The sequence below is a fragment of the Camellia sinensis genome, chromosome 14 (genome assembly GCF_055761805.1).
Source record: "Camellia sinensis isolate YWXY chromosome 14, ASM5576180v1, whole genome shotgun sequence".
Taxonomy (NCBI): domain Eukaryota; kingdom Viridiplantae; phylum Streptophyta; class Magnoliopsida; order Ericales; family Theaceae; genus Camellia; species Camellia sinensis.
The window spans coordinates 145,738,256-145,749,605 of record NC_138974.1 but is presented as its reverse complement, the minus strand read 5'-3'; positions in this window follow the sequence as shown (position 1 = coordinate 145,749,605).

Below are 11,350 nucleotides of genomic sequence, written 5' to 3'. Positions count from 1 at the left end.
TGGCCTGCCTTGGCCGTGGCATGGCATGCTGCTGGCCTTGGCCTTGGCATGGCATGCTGCTGGCTTTGGCTGGGCTGCCTTGGCCGGGGCATGGCATGCTGCTGGCCTTGGCCTTGGCATGGCATGCTGCTGGCTTTGGCTGGGCTGCCTTGGCCGCGGCATGGCATGCTGCTGGCCTTGGCCTTGGCATGGCATGCTGCTGGCTTTGGCTGGGCTGCCTTGGCCTTGGCATGGCATGCTGCTGGCCTTGGCTTGGCATGGCATGCTGCTGGCTTTGGCTTGCCTGCCTTGGCCGTGGCATGCCATGCTGCTGGCCTTGGCCTTGGCATGGCATGCTGCTGGCTTTGGCTGGCCTGCCTTGGCCGTGGCATGGCATGCTGCTGGCCTTGGCCTTGGCATGGCATGCTGCTGGCTTTGGCTGGGCTGCCTTGGCCGTGGCATGCCATGCTGCTGGCCATGGCCTTGGCATGGCATGCTGCTGGCTTTGGCTGGGCTGCCTTGGCCGTGGCATGGCATGCTGCTGGCCTTGGCCTTGGCATGGCATGCTGCTGGCTTTGGCTGGGCTGCCTTGGCCTTGGCATGGCATGCTGCTGGCCTTGGCTTGGCATGGCATGCTGCTGGCTTTGGCTGGCCTGCCTTGGCCGTGGCATGGCATGCTGCTGGCCTTGGCCTTGGCATGGCATGCTGCTGGCTTTGGCTGGGCTGCCTTGGCCTTGGCATGGCATGCTGCTGGCCTTGGCTTGGCATGGCATGCTGCTGGCTTTGGCTGGCCTGCCTTGGCCGTGGCATGGCATGCTGCTGGCCTTGGCCTTGGCATGGCATGCTGCTGGCTTTGGTTGGCCTGCCTTGGCCGTGGCATGGCATGCTGCTGGCCTTGGCCTTGGCATGGCATTCTGCTGGCTTTGGCTGGGCTGCCTTGGCCGTGGCATGGCATGCTGCTGGCCTTGGCCTTGGCATGGCATGCTGCTGGCTTTGGCTGGGCTGCCTTGGCCTTGGCATGGCATGCTGCTGGCCTTGGCTTGGCATGGCATGCTGCTGGCTTTGGCTGGCCTGCCTTGGCCGTGGCATGGCATGCTGCTGGCCTTGGCCTTGGCATGGCATGCTGCTGGCTTTGGCTGGGCTGCCTTGGCCGTGGCATGGCATGCTGCTGGCCTTGGCCTTGGCATGGCATGCTGCTGGCTTTGGCTGGCCTGCCTTGGCCGTGGCATGGCATGCTGCTGGCCTTGGCCTTGGCATGGCATGCTGCTGGCTTTGGCTGGGCTGCCTTGGCCTTGGCATGGCATGCTGCTGGCCTTGGCTTGGCATGGCATGCTGCTGGCTTTGGCTTGCCTGCCTTGGCCGTGGCATGGCATGCTGCTGGCCTTGGCCTTGGCATGGCATGCTGCTGGCTTTGGCTGGGCTGCCTTGGCCGTGGCATGGCATGCTGCTGGCCTTGGCCTTGGCATGGCATGCTGCTGGCTTTGGCTGGGCTGCCTTGGCCTTGGCATGGCATGCTGCTGGCCTTGGCTTGGCATGGCATGCTGCTGGCTTTGGCTGGCCTGCCTTGGCCGTGGCATGGCATGCTGCTGGCCTTGGCCTTGGCATGGCATGCTGATGGCTTTGGCTGGGCTGCCTTGGCCGTGGCATGGCATGCTGCTGGCCTTGGCCTTGGCATGGCATGCTGCTGGCTTTGGCTGGGCTGCCTTGGCCGTGGCATGGCATGCTGCTGGCCTTGGCCTTGGCATGGCATGCTGCTGGCTTTGGCTGGGCTGCCTTGGCCTTGGCATGGCATGCTGCTGGCCTTGGCTTGGCATGGCATGCTGCTGGCCTTGGCTTGGCATGGCATGCTGCTGGCTTTGGCTGGCCTGCCTTGGCCGTGGCATGGCATGCTGCTGGCCTTGGCCTTGGCATGGCATGCTGCTGGCTTTGGCTGGCCTGCCTTGGCCGTGGCATGGCATGCTGCTGGCCTTGGCCTTGGCATGGCATGCTGCTGGCTTTGGCTGGGCTGCCTTGGCCGTGGCATGCCATGCTGCTGGCCTTGGCCTTGGCATGGCATGCTGCTGGCTTTGGCTGGGCTGCCTTGGCCGTGGCATGGCATGCTGCTGGCCTTGGCCTTGGCATGGCATGCTGCTGGCTTTGGCTGGGCTGCCTTGGCCTTGGCATGGCATGCTGCTGGCCTTGGCTTGGCATGGCATGCTGCTGGCTTTGGCTGGCCTGCCTTGGCCGTGGCAGGGCATGCTGCTGGCCTTGGCCTTGGCATGGCATGCTGCTGGCTTTGGTTGGCCTGCCTTGGCCGTGGCATGGCATGCTGCTGGCCTTGGCCTTGGCATGGCATGCTGCTGGCTTTGGCTGGGCCGCCTTGGCCTTGGCATGGCATGCTGCTGGCCTTGGCTTGGCATGGCATGCTGCTGGCTTTGGCTGGCCTGCCTTCGCCGTGGCATGGCATGCTGCTGGCCTTGGCCTTGGCATGGCATGCTACTGGCCTTGGCCTTGGCATGGCATGCTGCTGGCCTTGGCCTTGGCATGGCATGCCGCTGGCTTTGGCTGGCCTGCCTTGGCCGTGGCATGGCATGCTGCTGGCCTTGGCCTTGGCATGGCATGCTGCTGGCTTTGGCTGGGCTGCCTTGGCCGTGGCATGGCATGCTGCTGGCCTTGGCCTTGGCATGGCAAGCTGCTGGCTTCGGCTGGGCTGCCTTGGCCTTGGCATGGCATGCTGCTGGCCTTGGCTTGGCATGGCATGCTGCTGGCTTTGGCTGGCCTGCCTTGGCCGGGGCATGGCATGCTGCTGGCCTTGGCCTTGGCATGGCATGCTGCTGGCTTTGGCTGGGCTGCCTTGGCCGTGGCATGGCATGCTGCTGGCCTTGGCCTTGGCATGGCATGCTGCTGGCTTTGGCTGGGCTGCCTTGGCCGCGGCATGGCATGCTGCTGGCCTTGGCCTTGGCATGGCATGCTGCTGGCTTTGGCTGGGCTGCCTTGGCCTTGGCATGGCATGCTGCTGGCCTTGGCCTTGGCATGGCATGCTGCTGGCTTTGGCTGGCCTGCCTTGGCCGTGGCATGGCATGCTGCTGGCCTTGGCCTTGGCATGGCATGCTGCTGGCTTTGGCTGGGCTGCCTTGGCCTTGGCATGGCATGCTGCTGGCCTTGGCTTGGCATGGCATGCTGCTGGCTTTGGCTTGCCTGCCTTGGCCGTGGCATGGCATGCTGCTGGCCTTGGCCTTGGCATGGCATGCTGCTGGCTTTGGCTGGGCTGCCTTGGCCGTGGCATGGCATGCTGCTGGCCTTGGCCTTGGCATGGCATGCTGCTGGCTTTGGCTGGGCTGCCTTGGCCTTGGCATGGCATGCTGCTGGCCTTGGCTTGGCATGGCATGCTGCTGGCTTTGGCTGGCCTGCCTTGGCCGTGGCATGGCATGCTGCTGGCCTTGGCCTTGGCATGGCATGCTGATGGCTTTGGCTGGGCTGCCTTGGCCGTGGCATGGCATGCTGCTGGCCTTGGCCTTGGCATGGCATGCTGCTGGCTTTGGCTGGGCTGCCTTGGCCGTGGCATGGCATGCTGCTGGCCTTGGCCTTGGCATGGCATGCTGCTGGCTTTGGCTGGGCTGCCTTGGCCTTGGCATGGCATGCTGCTGGCCTTGGCTTGGCATGGCATGCTGCTGGCCTTGGCTTGGCATGGCATGCTGCTGGCTTTGGCTGGCCTGCCTTGGCCGTGGCATGGCATGCTGCTGGCCTTGGCCTTGGCATGGCATGCTGCTGGCTTTGGCTGGCCTGCCTTGGCCGTGGCATGGCATGCTGCTGGCCTTGGCCTTGGCATGGCATGCTGCTGGCTTTGGCTGGGCTGCCTTGGCCGTGGCATGCCATGCTGCTGGCCTTGGCCTTGGCATGGCATGCTGCTGGCTTTGGCTGGGCTGCCTTGGCCGTGGCATGGCATGCTGCTGGCCTTGGCCTTGGCATGGCATGCTGCTGGCTTTTGCTGGGCTGCCTTGGCCTTGGCATGGCATGCTGCTGGCCTTGGCTTGGCATGGCATGCTGCTGGCTTTGGCTGGCCTGCCTTGGCCGTGGCAGGGCATGCTGCTGGCCTTGGCCTTGGCATGGCATGCTGCTGGCTTTGGTTGGCCTGCCTTGGCCGTGGCATGGCATGCTGCTGGCCTTGGCCTTGGCATGGCATTCTGCTGGCTTTGGCTGGGCTGCCTTGGCCGTGGCATGGCATGCTGCTGGCCTTGGCCTTGGCATGGCATGCTGCTGGCTTTGGCTGGGCTGCCTTGGCCTTGGCATGGCATGCTGCTGGCCTTGGCTTGGCATGGCATGCTGCTGGCTTTGGCTGGCCTGCCTTGGCCGTGGCATGGCATGCTGCTGGCCTTGGCCTTGGCATGGCATGCTGCTGGCTTTGGCTGGGCTGCCTTGGCCGTGGCATGGCATGCTGCTGGCCTTGGCCTTGGCATGGCATGCTGCTGGCTTTGGCTGGCCTGCCTTGGCCGTGGCATGGCATGCTGCTGGCCTTGGCCTTGGCATGGCATGCTGCTGGCTTTGGCTGGGCTGCCTTGGCCTTGGCATGGCATGCTGCTGGCCTTGGCTTGGCATGGCATGCTGCTGGCTTTGGCTTGCCTGCCTTGGCCGTGGCATGGCATGCTGCTGGCCTTGGCCTTGGCATGGCATGCTGCTGGCTTTGGCTGGGCTGCCTTGGCCGTGGCATGGCATGCTGCTGGCCTTGGCCTTGGCATGGCATGCTGCTGGCTTTGGCTGGGCTGCCTTGGCCTTGGCATGGCATGCTGCTGGCCTTGGCTTGGCATGGCATGCTGCTGGCTTTGGCTGGCCTGCCTTGGCCGTGGCATGGCATGCTGCTGGCCTTGGCCTTGGCATGGCATGCTGCTGGCTTTGGCTGGGCTGCCTTGGCCGTGGCATGGCATGCTGCTGGCCTTGGCCTTGGCATGGCATGCTGCTGGCTTTGGCTGGGCTGCCTTGGCCGTGGCATGGCATGCTGCTGGCCTTGGCCTTGGCATGGCATGCTGCTGGCTTTGGCTGGGCTGCCTTGGCCTGGGCATGGCATGCTGCTGGCCTTGGCTTGGCATGGCATGCTGCTGGCTTTGGCTGGCCTGCCTTGGCCGTGGCATGGCATGCTGCTGGCCTTGGCCTTGGCATGGCATGCTGCTGGCTTTGGCTGGCCTGCCTTGGCCGTGGCATGGCATGCTGCTGGCCTTGGCCTTGGCATGGCATGCTGCTGGCTTTGGCTGGGCTGCCTTGGCCGTGGCATGCCATGCTGCTGGCCTTGGCCTTGGCATGGCATGCTGCTGGCTTTGGCTGGGCTGCCTTGGCCGTGGCATGGCATGCTGCTGGCCTTGGCCTTCGCATGGCATGCTGCTGGCTTTGGCTGGGCTGCCTTGGCCTTGGCATGGCATGCTGCTGGCCTTGGCTTGGCATGGCATGCTGCTGGCTTTGGCTGGCCTGCCTTGGCCGTGGCATGGCATGCTGCTGGCCTTGGCCTTGGCATGGCATGCTGCTGGCTTTGGCTGGGCTGCCTTGGCCTTGGCATGGCATGCTGCTGGCCTTGGCTTGGCATGGCATGCTGCTGGCTTTGGCTGGCCTGCCTTGGCCGTGGCATGGCATGCTGCTGGCCTTGGCCTTGGCCTTGGCATGGCATGCTGCTGGCTTTGGTTGGCCTGCCTTGGCCGTGGCATGGCATGCTGCTGGCCTTGGCCTTGGCATGGCATTCTGCTGGCTTTGGCTGGGCTGCCTTGGCCGTGGCATGGCATGCTGCTGGCCTTGGCCTTGGCATGGCATGCTGCTGGCTTTGGCTGGCCTGCCTTGGCCGTGGCATGGCATGCTGCTGGCCTTGGCCTTGGCATGGCATGCTGCTGGCTTTGGCTGGGCTGCCTTGGCCGGGGCATGGCATGCTGCTGGCCTTGGCCTTGGCATGGCATGCTGCCGGCTTTGGCTGGGCTGCCTTGGCCGCGGCATGGCATGCTGCTGGCCTTGGCCTTGGCATGGCATGCTGCTGGCTTTGGCTGGGCTGCCTTGGCCTTGGCATGGCATGCTGCTGGCCTTGGCTTGGCATGGCATGCTGCTGGCTTTGGCTTGCCTGCCTTGGCCGTGGCATGCCATGCTGCTGGCCTTGGCCTTGGCATGGCATGCTGCTGGCTTTGGCTGGCCTGCCTTGGCCGTGGCATGGCATGCTGCTGGCCTTGGCCTTGGCATGGCATGCTGCTGGCTTTGGCTGGGCTGCCTTGGCCGTGGCATGGCATGCTGCTGGCCTTGGCCTTGGCATGGCATGCTGCTGGCTTTGGCTGGGCTGCCTTGGCCGTGGCATGGCATGCTGCTGGCCTTGGCCTTGGAATGGCATGCTGCTGGCTTTGGCTGGCCTGCCTTGGCCGTGGCATGGCATGCTGCTGGCCTTGGCCTTGGCATGGCATGCTGCTGGCTTTGGCTGGGCTGCCTTGGCCGTGGCATGCCATGCTGCTGGCCTTGGCCTTGGGGCTGGGCTGCCTTGGCTGCGGTTGTCATCACTAGACGTGCGTTGCGTGCGAAGGCGTGCAAAGGCGTGCGCGACCATGCGCGCAACACGCGCACCGTGGTCAAAAAGACCACGCGCGCGGTATTCGCACAGGCCACGCTGCCCACGCCGCCGGCATGCCAGGCCAGGCTGCCCTGGCCGGCTGCATGCCAGGCCGCCCAGGCCGTGCTGCCCAGGCCGGCTGCATGCCAGGCCGCCCAGGCCGTGCGCATGCCATGCCGTGCTGCCCAGGCCGGCTGCATGCCAGGCCGCCCAGGCCGTGCGCATGCCATGCCGTGCTGCCCAGGCCGGCTGCATGCCAGGCCGCCCAGGCCGTGCGCATGCCATGCCGTGCGGCCCACGCCGCGGGCATGCCAGCCCGGCTGCATGCCAGGCCGCCCAGGCCGTGCGCATGCCATGCCGTGCTGCCCACGCCGCGCGCATGCCAGGCCGCCCACGCCCGCGCGCATGCCACGCCATGCTGCTCTAGGCCGCGCCCAAGGCCGCGGTCCAGGCTGCGCAAGGCCGCGCCCAGGCCGCGCAAGGCCGCCCAAGGCCGCGCCCAGGCCGCGCAAGGCCGCGCCCAGGCCGCCCAAGGCCGCGCCCAGGCCGCGCCCGAGCCGCCCAAGGCCGCCCAAGGCCGCGGTCCAGGCCGCCCAAGGCCGCGGCCGAGCCGCCCCAGGCCGCAGCCCAGGCCGCGGTCGAGCCGCAGTGCATGTAACCCAAGGCCGCAGCCCAGGCCGCGCCCAACATGGGGCGTACCTGACACTGCCTTGCCCTGGGCAAGGGAGGTGCCCCCCCCTTATAATAGCCTGTTAAGCCCTTTTCAATCTGGCAGGAGGAAACATCAAGCATGTTCGAGGAGTCATAATGGGGTTTTTTTAAAAAGTAATGGTTTTTTGCCAAAACTTTCAACATGAAAGTTGTAGGAAATAATTTAATACACCATAAAAAAAATTAAAAAAAATATTTTTTTACCGGAAATATTTTATTTTAATTTATTTCGATTTTAATACTTTAAAAATAATAAAAATTAATAAAAATGGTCAAAAAATTATGGAAAAATTCCAATAATTAAAGGATGATTCACTAGTAATTATAGAAATTATTAAATTATTTTTTCATTTTTTTTATTTTATTTTGATTTTTTTTGCCAAATAAGGACTTTAAAAATTCGAAAACCTCAAGGAAAATTGCAAAAAAATAGGGAATGACATTTAAAATTGATTGTAGTGCATTTTTAATTGTGTTGCACGGTTTGGATAATATTATAAAAGAATCATGTTCAAAAAGATCGATCAAGGCGGTGGCATGCCATGGCCTTGGCCTTGGCCTTTGCCCGCGGCCTTGGCCTTGGCCTTGGCCATGCCTTGCACAGGGACTTGGCCTTGCCCACTGCCTTGGCCTTGGCCTTGGCCATGGCATGGCATGCTCGCCGAGGCCGTGGCATGCCTTGCTGCTAGCCAAGGCCGTGGCGTGGCATGCTCGCCGAGGCCGTGGCATGCCTTGCTGCTAGCCAAGGCCGTGGCGTGGCATGCTCGCCCAGCCCGTGGCATGCCATGCTCGCCCAGCCCGTGGCACGCCATGTTGGCCCAAGGCATTGGCATGGCATGCCGGCCAAGGCATGCTGGCCAACGCTGCACAAGGCGGTGCCATGGCATGGCATGCTGACCAAGACCGTGCCATGGCATGTTGGGCGACGCCGTAGCAAGGCATGCGGGCCGAGGCCGTGGCATGGCATGTTGGGCGACGCCGTAGCAAGGCATGCGGTCCGAGGCCGTGGCAAGACATGCGGGCCGTGGCATGGCATGGCATGCGGGCCGAGGCCGTGGCAGGACATGTTGGTCAAGGCTAAGGCATGGAACGCCGGGCAACGCGGTGGCATGGCATGCTGGGCAACGCGGTGGCAAGGCATGCGGGCCGGGGCCGTGGCATGGCATGTTGGGCAACGTCGTAGCAAGGCATGCGGGCCGAGGCCGTGGCATGGCATGCGGGCCGAGGCCGTGGCATTGCATGTTTGGCGACGCCGTCGCAAGGCATGCGGGCCGAGGCCGTGGCATGGCATGTTGGGCGACGCCGTAGCAAGGCATGCGGGGCGAGGCCGTGGCATGGCATGCGGGGCGAGGCCGTGGCATGGCAAGTTGGGCGACGTCGTGGCAAGGCATGCTGGCCGAGGCTGTGGCAAGGCATGCGGGCCGAGGCCGTGGCAAGGCATGCGGGCCGAGGCCGTGGCGTGGCATGCGGGCCGAGGACGTGGCTTGGCATGCGGGCCGAGGCCGTGGCATGGCATGCGGGCCGAGGCCGTGGCATGGCATGCGGGCCGAGGCCGTGGCATGGCATGCGGGCCGAGGCCGTGGCATGGCATGTTGGGCGACGCCGTGGCAAGGCATGCGGGCCGAGGCCGTGGCATGGCATGTTGGGCGACGCCGTCGCAAGGCATGCGGGCCGAGGCCGTGGCATGGCATGCGGGCCGTGGCCGTGGCAGGGCATGTTGGGCGACGCCGTGGCATGGCATGCGGGCCGAGGCCGTGGCATGGCATGTTTGGCAACGCCGTGGCAAGACATGCGGGCCGTGGCATGGCATGGCATGCGGGCCGAGGCCGTGGCATGGCATGTTGGGCAACGCCGTGGCATGGCATGCGGGCCAAGGCCGTGGCATGGCATGCGGGCCGAGGCCGGGGCATGGCATGCGGGCCGAGGCCGTGGCATGTCATGCGGGCCGAGGCCGTGGCATGGCATGCGGGCCGAGGCCGTGGCATGGCATGTTGGGCGACGCCGTAGCAAGGCATGCGGGCCGAGGCCGTGCCTCGACATGTTGGCCAAGGCTAAGGCATGGCACGCCGGGCAACGCGGTGGCATGGCATGCAGGGCAACGCGGTGGCAAGGCATGCGGGCCGAGGCCGTGGCATGGCATGTTGGGCAACGCCGTAGCAAGGCATGCGGGCCGAGGCCGTGGCATGGCATGCGGGCCGTGGCCGTGGCATGGCATGTTGGGCGACGCCGTGGCATGGCATGCGGGCCGAGGCCGTGGCATGGCATGTTTGGCAACGCCGTGGCAAGACATGCGGGCCGTGGCATGGCATGGTATGCGGGCCAAGGCCGTGGCATGGCATGTTGGGCAACGCCGTGGCAAGGCATGCGGGCCGAGGCCGTGGCATGGCATGCGGGCCGAGGCCGTGGCATGGCATGCGGGCCGATGCCGTGGCATGGCATGTTGGGCGACGCCGTGGCAAGGCATGCGGGCCGAGGCCGTGGCATGGCATGTTGGGCAACGCCGTCGCAAGGCATGCGGGCCGAGGCCGTGGCATGGCATACGGGCCGTGGCCGTGGCATGGCATGTTGGGCGACGCCGTGGCATGGCATGCGGGCCGAGGCCGTGGCATGGCATGTTTGGCAACGCCGTGGCAAGACATGCGGGCCGTGGCATGGCATGGCATGCGGGCCGAGGCCGTGGCATGGCATGTTGGGCAACGCCGTGGCAAGGCATGCGGGCCGAGGCCGTGGCATGTCATGCGGGCCGAGGCCGTGGCATGGCATGCGGGCCGAGGCCGTGGCATGGCATGTTGGGCGACGCCGTAGCAAGGCATGCGGGCCGAGGCCGTGGCATGGCATGCGGGCCGAGGCCGTGGCATGGCATGTTGGGCGACGCCGTAGCAAGGCATGCGGGCCGAGGCCGTGGCATGGCATGTTGGCCGACGCCGTGGCAAGGCATGCGGGCCGAGGCCGTGCCTCGACATGTTGGCCAAGGCTAAGGCATGGCACGCCGGGCAACGCGGTGGCGTGGCATGCAGGGCAACGCGGTGGCAAGGCATGCGGGCCGAGGCCGTGGCATGGCATGTTGGGCAACGCCGTAGCAAGGCATGCGGGCCGAGGCAGTGGCATGGCATGCGGGCCGAGGCCGTGGCATGGCATGCGGGCCGTGGCCGTGGCATGGCATGTTGGGCGACGCCGTGGCATGGCATGCGGGCCGAGGCCGTGGCATGGCATGTTTGGCATCGCCGTGGCAAGACATGCGGGCCGTGGCATGGCATGGCATGCGGGCCGAGGCCGTGGCATGGCATGTTGGGCAACGCCGTGGCAAGGCATGCGGGTCGAGGCCGTGGCATGGCATGCGTGCCGAGGCCGTGGCATGTCATGCGGGCCGAGGCCGTGGCATGGCATGCGGGCCGAGGCCTTGGCATGGCATGCGGGCCGAGGCCGTGGCATGGCATGTTGGGCGACGCCGTAGCAAGGCATGCGGGCCGAGGCCGTGCCTCGACATGTTGGCCAAGGCTAAGGCATGGCACGCCGGGCAACGCGGTGGCATGGCGTGCTGGGCAACGCGGTGGCAAGGCATGCGGGCCGAGGCCGTGGCATGGCATATTGGGCAACGCCGTAGCAAGGCATGCGGGCCGAGGCCGTGGCATGGCATGCGGGCCGAGGCCGTGGCATGGCATGTTGGGCGACGCCGTGGCATGGCATGCGGGCCGAGGCCGTGGCATGGCATGTTTGGCAACGCCGTGGCAAGACATGCGGGCCGTGGCATGGCATGGCATGCGGGCCGAGGCCGTGGCATGGCATGTTAGGCAACGCCGTGGCAAGGCATGCGGGCCGAGGCCGTGGCATGGCATGCGGGCCGAGGCCGTGGCATGTCATGCGGGCCGAGGCCGTGGCATGGCATGCGGGCCGAGGCCTTGGCATGGCATGCGGGCCGAGGCCGTGGCATGGCATGTTGGGCGACGCCGTAGCAAGGCATGCGGACCGAGGCCGTGCCTCGACATGTTGGCCAAGGCTAATGCATGGCACGCCGGGCAACGCGGTGGCATGGCATGCTGGGCAACGCGGTGGCAAGGCATGCGGGCCGAGGCCGTGGCATGGCATGCTGGGCAACGCCGTAGCAAGGCATGCGGG